The following is an 8608-nucleotide window of genomic DNA, read 5'->3' as shown; positions in this document are numbered from 1 at the left end:
TTGTTGAAGCTTGATCTTTCACCAATGATCTTTTGCCTGATTTGGTAGTTATCCTATGAAGAACCAATTTGAAATCTGTAACGCCCCGTTTTTCAGCACCAAAAATTGTGCGTCTATTTTTTTTTTTTAAATGAAAGAATAAATAAAACCTTTAAATATTCAAGTCATAGACTTTTATTAACAAAATAAAATAAAGGTTTCCTTTTCAAAATATAGGTCAGAGTTATATAGAGCTTTGTTTGGCAGCGGAATAATTTACAAGATACAATTACATCCCTACGCAGAGGGAGAATTTCCTACCAAAAGTATTGCTCAAAATTAAAAGGAGTCCTACGCTGATCTTTAACTCTATACTGTAATGACTTGGTTTGAGACCTACTGATGACCCAAGCTTGACTTCCCCAAACTGCTACTCCTCCAAAGTCTTTGTCACTCCCGCTTAACAACTCCCTATTTGGATGTGGGGCAAAGCCCGATCCACGAATTAATGTAAAGGGTCACGATCTAAAAACAACATAATTACAGAAATACAACATGCATTGCATAGAGGTAGGGTAAATGGCTTTAAAGTAAACATTCACATATAAACTATAACAATGCACATTTAGCCTAAAAATGCAGACTCTACATGAGTGTGAAGCCTATCACAGGACATCACATGCAAATGATTCCGGAATTAATACACCTCCGCAGAGGGTTGTGGCAACTCCACATAAGGAGATGAGTATCTACCCATCTATCAGACTCAATGATCCACTACGGGATAAGGTGGTCTTCAACGCACCCCGTGCCACCTCTCCGGTGTGCACCTCGTGACTCCTCTCTGGTGGCCACGTTTACTATGAAATGCATGAGCATACGATTCCCCTTATATGCTAATGCAACAACTTACATATCTTAAAAGCATATGTAAACAATTCATCTCTTGCATAAAAGCATAAATTCATCAAGCATTTCAATTATTTGAAAACAAAGCACATCAACAGATCATAATCAAATTGATAGAAAATCATCCCCAACTGGGCAAACACATTTACTCAAATTCACAAACAACACATATATAAGCACATAAACCAACCAAGCATTTAAGTAATTATAGTGTTTCGAGAGAGTGCCCTTACCTGAGCAAAGTATTCCCTTATACTTCTTTTAGTCATGAAAGACCCTCAAGAACCCAATACCATTCGCAAAGGTGATATCTCCAATTTTGTTTTACGGTCACATAGATATACTTTCTTAGTGATTGAAAAATCAAAGTTCTAGATGTCCATATGTATATATATAGGTGGAGGTGAAATAACTTTACAATTAAATATAAAAAAACAGAGTAACTGAAAGAACAAAGGTGAGATAAGCTTATTCTACCTTATTTATAAAAATAAAACCGTAATAATCAATTTAGCATGTTTGTTTTAGACAACAATAAGTAAATGAAAAGATTTTTAACACACAACACACAAGTCAAAGATTTATTTAAAATATGGTAAATATTATTAAGCCTCGGCCATTAAAGTAGAGCAAAGATAGAATATAATTTCTGACCAAAATTCATCCATAACCTTTAATTATTCCCCTTCATTAATACTAAAAAAAACATAACATCTCCCTACGTTCATATTGTTAAACTTTGTTAGTCATGATTCGGAGGAAAGTCAAAGTCCAAATGTTCATATATATTCATTTTTCTTTGCGGAAAGTCAAAGTCCAAATGTTCATATATATTCATTTTTCTTTGCATCGTCCATATGCATATATACACACGTTAAAAGTCTAATATGTCCAATGTTTCCGGGGAAGGTTCCATATATGGCGAAAGGGTGTTGGCTTAAAAGTATATCCTTAACATATTTCTTAAAACTCATAAACTTTGAAAACTAAATACTTAGTTCATGGAATTTTATTTTTATTCATTTTATGTTTTGGATCCATCTATATCTTGATATTATCCAACCAATACTTAAATCAAATATTTATATTTTATTTTAATTCTCAACAACATAGAAACTTATTTTAATAATAAATGAATTAAAGTAGTAGGAAACAAAAGAAAAGAGTGAAAATTATAACCAAGTTACTTAAAATAATTAATGATTTTGCTTAAAAAAACACAATTAGAAAACCAACCATAAAACAGGCCCTCACGGTCATAACAGAGAAAAAGAAATTATTTTTACCTTCAACAAACACTACATGACTACAAAACTAACATGAACTTGTTAATAATTAAAACCCTTAAATCACTTAATTGATTGAGGCTCAAGATTGATTGTGAGATGTAAAGAAGAAAGAAGTTTTGATAGAAAATGGAAAGGCAAAAGGGATGAGAAGTACAAATATGACCAAACTAATTCTTGAGCTTTTAGTTTGGTTATGTCTCTGATTGTGTATATGTACATAAGATACAAAAAATTTTGTAGAAGAGAGAAGAAGAAATAAGAAAGAAGAAGAAAGAAGGAAGAATGAAGAAAGAAACGTGAAAGAAAAGGAAGAAAGAAGATGAAGTGAAAGAATAAAGAAAGAAGAGAGAAGTATGAAGATAGGAGAAAGAGAAGAGGGATACGTGAGAGAGAAGAGGAAATGAAGTGAATGAAAGAATGAAGAAATAAGGGGGATGGGAGGTGATTTATGGTGTTGTAGAGAGAGAAGTAGGAAGAGATAAGAAAGAAGAAAGAAAAGAGATAGAAGAGAGAGCACGTGAGAGAATGAAAAGAGAAGAGGGAGGATAGGGATAAGTAGATATTTCCTTAAAGCAAAGCAAATTATCATTAGACTTTACAAGTTACAATTGATTCTTATGAGAGAAAATTTTTGATGGAAAAAATATTTTTATTACATAAATCAATCATAAATAATTTTATGAATCTATACAAAAAATTTCGTACCAAACGGAGTTTGCTTTAAAAATTAAGCGCGATCAAATTTTCGTTTGTCGAAGAGACTGAAAATTAAATTATCGAGAAATTTTCTGAAATTTTTATCATGAGTCGCTATCGCGACAAAAACTACAAAATATTCGAGTAGCGATGAAAATTCATCGTCGAAGGTATTATTTATTTATATTTGATCATAAATTAAAATAGGCGAAGTAACATAATATTATATTATTAATATTAATTTATTTTCAAAATTACGGGTCTTACAAAATCCATTCCTTATCCAAAGGAACATCTATGCATGCGAAGCCGTATTCTGGAGCTGTTTTTTTGTCTTGTAGCGTGGACACAAAACAGAGTAGTGGAGAAGGTGGTTGTACAGTTCGTACAATGTCAACCCTTTCGTCCAAATTGCAAGCACATGCCTTCAAACACCTTTGAAATGACCGTTGCAAAATTCCACTAATCTTTTGTTGTGTTTTCAAATCCAATAGACAGCTTTTGCAGTGATGATTCTTCAATCCTTGAATCTTTGCAAATCCAGTTGATCTTCAGCTTCTGGTGAAATGACTTCTGATGAGGCAGCTTCTGATAACGCAGCTTCTGATGATATGGCTTCTGGACCTCTTGTCTTCAGTAGCACTATTCTTCAGGAGCACTATTCTTCCTTCAGAAGTGACTTTACTTCAGGAGCGCTTTTTCTCTTCAGTAGCTCGTTGCCTTCAGGAGCGTTTAAGCTTCAATTTTGTTGTTTCCTTTGCTCTTTATTTGCTCATTCAGAACCAATAAATGATGTAACTTTTTTAACTATGGTCCTGTACACTTGAACAAATATTAGCTAGTCCAATTTACAATTTTTAATACCTTGTTATCATCAAAACTCTTTAAGGTTCATTGTTAAACACATTTTGTTCCAACAATCTCCCCCGTTTTGATGATGACAAACAATAGTATTTAAAATTGATCAATTGTTGTTAATCTAATTAACAAGTTGACTTTGGGGTTCTGAGGTTTGTAAGCTCAGAATCTGAGGTTTGTAAGCTCAAACTCCCGCTGAGTCTGATAGTCTTTAAGGTGAGGTTTGTAAGCTCCCCCTAAGTTCTATCCAGGTTAATTAAATTCATTTTAGCGCGTAAAAAAATATCAGAGCAAAATTGAAAGAATTAACTTATAGATAAGAAGAATGGTTCAATTAATTTTATTTGAAATTTGATACTCCTTCTTTCGTTCATAGCTTATACCTTTAAGGTAAAAATGATAGAAGTTTTTCAAAATAATTTTCAAATATCATTAATGGGGCTCAGAGCCTTTAAATATTATCACATATACTCTCCCTTTTGTCATTATAAAAAAAAATAACAAATAGACATAAAAGACAAAAAGATTTGAGAAAAACTCAAACAAGAAGAGAGTATAATAAGTAAACTCAGAGCCTATAGTCTTATCAACAATATAATCAGAGCATAAATGACTAAATAAATCAAAGTAATGAATAAATCATAAAGTCAGAGCAATGAGTGTAAACAAATATCCAGTATCCAGTATCCAGCCATGTTCAAGACCTTACTCATAGTGATTCTGACCTTGAAACCCTTGAACATCCACCCCTGGACATCCTGGAATCTGAACATATTGATGTAGAGCTACTCAAGATCCTTTCTGAAATGCATGATCTGGTGGATCAAAGAAGGACAATTGATCTCACCAATGCATATGAAGAATCATGGGTATCACTCATTGCTCATTGCCCATGATTCTTCATATGCATTGGTGAGATCAATTGTCCTTCTTTGATCCACCAGATCATGCATTTCAGAAAGGATATTGAGTAGCTCTACATCAATATGTTCAGATTCCAGGATGTCCAGGGGTAGATGTTCAAGGGTTTCAAGGTCAGAATCACTATGAGTAAGGTCTTGAACATGGCTGAATACTGGAATGGTGATGTGTTGAGATGGAGTTGAGGATGATGGTTGGTCAGAAGCAATGTGAGCGGTTGAGGTTGAGGCTTGGACATTGACTTGAGGATTGTCAATATCCATGGGAGTTGGTTTTGGTGAATGCTCTGGTTGTTGGTTAAGTTGGGAGTCAGTTTCAGTTTCGGTTGGTGGTTGATGTTTAAGTGTTGAGTTGGGGGTCAATGTTAGCTACTGGTGATTGTTGTTGTGGGGGTGATATGGGTTTGTGTGGTTCAGGTGGTTGTTGATGGGGGCTTTCTGAAACAACTTTTTCAGAAGCAGCTGCTTCTGGAGTTGTCTCAGAGGCTTTTTCTGAGGTAGACTTGTCTTTGGGTAACTCACCTGAGTAGTGGAGAGCAAGATTTTATAAGATAGAAGTGTCTTCTGTTGGTTCAGGTGCTGGTGGTGAAGAGGGTGAAATGGGGGTAGAGGTGACTGGAATCTGATTTACCTTGACTGTAGAGTCAGCTTCTGAATTGGTAGCATCTGGTGCACCAGCTGAAGGAACAGATCCTGAAGTATCAGCTTCTGGAGTTCTAAGATTATCATTCTGACCCATCTGACCTTGCTCTATGTTGTCAACACCAGCTTCTTCCACAAATATCATGATTTCTCCTTCCTCATCTCTTTCAAATTCTTTCATGGCTTTCACTTCTCGCCTATTGGCTAAAAAATCATCAGACCGTTCCTTAGCCATTCTCTTCATGGCTAGAGTCACTTTAACCATAGAAGATTCCATCGGTAAAGGTGCCTTCTTCTTCTTCAGCTTGGGTTCAGCTTCTTCTTTCTCTAGTTCGTCCAGAGCTTCTTCCAACCTTTCTTTATGGAAAACAGTTTCAGCTTTCCCTCTCTTTCTCATAGCAACCTTCTGTTGCTTGCCCTTATCAGTAACAGTTCCTGATGCAGTAGCACCCTTAACTTTCTTTCCTTTACCAGGAGCATCTTCCTCCTGAGGGCTCGCATCTTCCTCCAGGACGTACTCAGCTACTGATTTGGCTAAGATTTAAGGGTTACTTTCCTTAAAGATGGAAGGAAAGTCCTTGATAATCTCAGTTTCTTCTGTGGTCATCTTCAACCATTTTTCATCTTGAGGGGCTTCCTTGATAAACTTCATAGAGAATAAGCTCCTGCTACTGATAGTCCTTTCAGCAGTAGAAACTTCGAAGCATTTATCAGAAGCATCCCTTGTCTTTTTCAAGAGATCCAACACTCTTCCTTGATAAAAGATCTCAGATAACAATCTTCCACAGGGCACTTGTTTCCTTCCTTTGACAGTGCCTTCATTAATAGCCCAGCAGAGATAATCCATGACATATCTAGGGAAGTTAATCTTCTCAAGCATGGCCATGAAGTAGATTGCCAGCTTCTGTTGATGATTTGGTTGATCAGACCCTCCTGCTCTTAGAAAGAAGCAGTCGGTGCAAAATTTCACCAACATCCTGTTGTGAATCTCCATTTCTGCAGGCTTGCCATCTGAGTCTCCACCCAGAAGCAAGTTGTAGTAACTTTTCAGCAGGACATCTTCCTTCTTTACGATTTCTTAGAATCTTTCCTCTGCATCCACTCTACACGCTTTAGCTATAACATCCTCAGTGATGGTTATAGGAATGCCCATCACTTCAGACCTTATTTCTAAGCTATCAAAAGAGGTAGGATTCATTTCCACCGTCGTCTTCCCTTTCTTTGACCCAGCTTGTTTACCTACGACCTTTGCAGGCTTTTCATTATACACCTCAGCTCTTAAGTTTTTGACCAAGTTCACATACGCTGGCCCATTCAGCATTTTGAAGTACTCAGACAGCTTCTGAGTTTCTACCAAATCCTCCATGACAACTTCATACTTCTTAAGTGAGGCGAAGTCCACTGGTGATTCTATTTGGACGATTAAGGATTTCCATGGAATATCCATAGTCTTTTCTTTGTAAACGGACCCAGATTCTGAAGCGCCTTGCATGCTTGATGTAGATTCTGACACTTTTGAGCTTGATGATGCCATTGATGATGATTGAAGAAGATTTGTAGAAGATTATGATTTTAGGGTTTTAGGGTTGAGAGAATGCGCTTACTTCGCAATAGGTTTGAGAGCAAATGTGTATGTTGTGAGTGAGTAGTGTGTGAATTGACAAAGTGTTAAGAGCAAAACGATTGCAATTCAAAAGAGATAAACAAACATAACATTAATGACTAATTGGGGGCGCGTAAGTACTTTCAAAGCTAGTGAATCATCATTGCCCTTTTAAGTTATACACCAATACAGACAGGCCACGTCAGAAACTCTCAGAGTAACTACCAAGTTAGTGGGCCAAAAGTTACCATAAAAAGTAACTCCCAACGTTTCCACTAACTCTACTATTCAGAAGCATAAAATCCAGCTTCTGGACTTCAGATGCTGACGTCATGATCAGAAGCGAGTTTTCCTCAGAACCTCAATAAAGAGCTTCTGATGGACTACTGCTTCTGAACTGACTTCAGAACCTAAAATCATATTCAGGAGCAAGCAAACTTTAATCAGACACGTAGTGCATGTTCAAATTTTTCTTTATAAAATCAAATCTTTCAACAGTTAAAGGCTTAGTAAATATATCAGCCCATTGATTCTCAGTATCAATGAATTGTATATCTAAAATTCCTTTTTGAACATAGTCTCTGATAAAATGGTGTTTGATTTCAATGTGCTTATCTCTTGAATGCAAAATTGGATTTTTAGACAAACAAATAGCAGCAGTATTATCACAATAAATGGAAATACTGTTAGCAATTATCTGATAGTCTTCCAACTGATGTTTCATCCAAAGTAGTTGTGTACAACAACTTGCAGCTGAAATGTATTCTGCTTCTGCTATAGACATAGCAATAGTTGTTTGTCTTTTGCTAGCCCAGGATATAAGATTATCACCCAAAAATTGACAATTGCCACTGGTTGACTTCTTTCAATCCTATCACCAGCATAATCAGCATCACAGAATCCAATTAGTTTATAATCTAAGGATTTCCTATAAAGGAGTCCAAGATTAATTGTTCCTTGCAAATACCTGAAGATTCTCTTGACAGCAGTCATATGAGATTCTCTAGGATCTGATTGGAATCTTGCACACAAGCATACACTGAATATAATATCTGGCCTAGATGCAGTGCGGTATAACAAAGAACCAATCATACCTCTGTACAGCTTCTGATCTACTTTAGCTCCTTCATCTTCTTTGCTTAAGGTGCACATAGGGTGCATTAGAGTGTTCATCACTTTACAATCTTCAAGCTTGAACTTCTTCAGAAGCTCCTTTATATACTTTGATTGATGAACATAGACTCTCTCTTTGCATTGGTTGATTTGAATGCCAAGGAAGAACTTCAGCTCTCCTATCATGCTCATTTCAAATTCATCCTGCATCAACTTAGAGAATTCCTTGCAAAGAGATGCATTAGTAGAACCAAATATTATATCATCAACATATATTTGCACAACAAGAATATCTTTCCCAAGGGTCCTTCTGAAGAGTGTTGTATCAATCTGTCCTCTTTTAAAATCATTTTTGATTAAGAAATTACTTAGTCTATCATACCAAGCTCTGGGAGCTTGTTTCAAGCCATATAGTGATTTCTTCAGTTTAAAAACATGGTCAGGATATTTAATATCCTCAAATCCAGGAGGTTGCTTAACATACACTTCTTCTTCAATGACACCATTAAGAAAAGCACTATTGATATCCATCTGATATAATATTATGCCATGATTAACTGCATAAGACAGAAGTAACCTGATTGCTTCCAATCTTGCAA

The 8608-nt window shown here is 35.8% G+C and overlaps 1 long non-coding RNA gene across 1 annotated transcript; it reads right to left on the bottom strand.

Annotated features, from left to right (window-relative positions):
* Nucleotides 1–213: 213 nt before the first annotated feature.
* On the bottom strand, nt 214–2629 carry LOC146917409 (uncharacterized). The gene is made up of 2 exons (XR_015015609.1): nt 1122–2629; nt 214–450 (listed from the first exon to the last, which is right to left on the bottom strand). It is a non-coding gene; the product is annotated as an uncharacterized LOC146917409 (long non-coding RNA).
* Between the last annotated feature and the right edge of the window lie 5979 nt (nt 2630–8608).

This window comes from Medicago sativa, chromosome 6 (genome assembly GCF_051527215.1).
Source record: "Medicago sativa cultivar Bolivia chromosome 6, Bolivia_mono, whole genome shotgun sequence".
In the NCBI taxonomy this organism is placed as follows: domain Eukaryota; kingdom Viridiplantae; phylum Streptophyta; class Magnoliopsida; order Fabales; family Fabaceae; genus Medicago; species Medicago sativa.
This window is presented reverse-complemented; position numbering and strand designations above follow the sequence as displayed.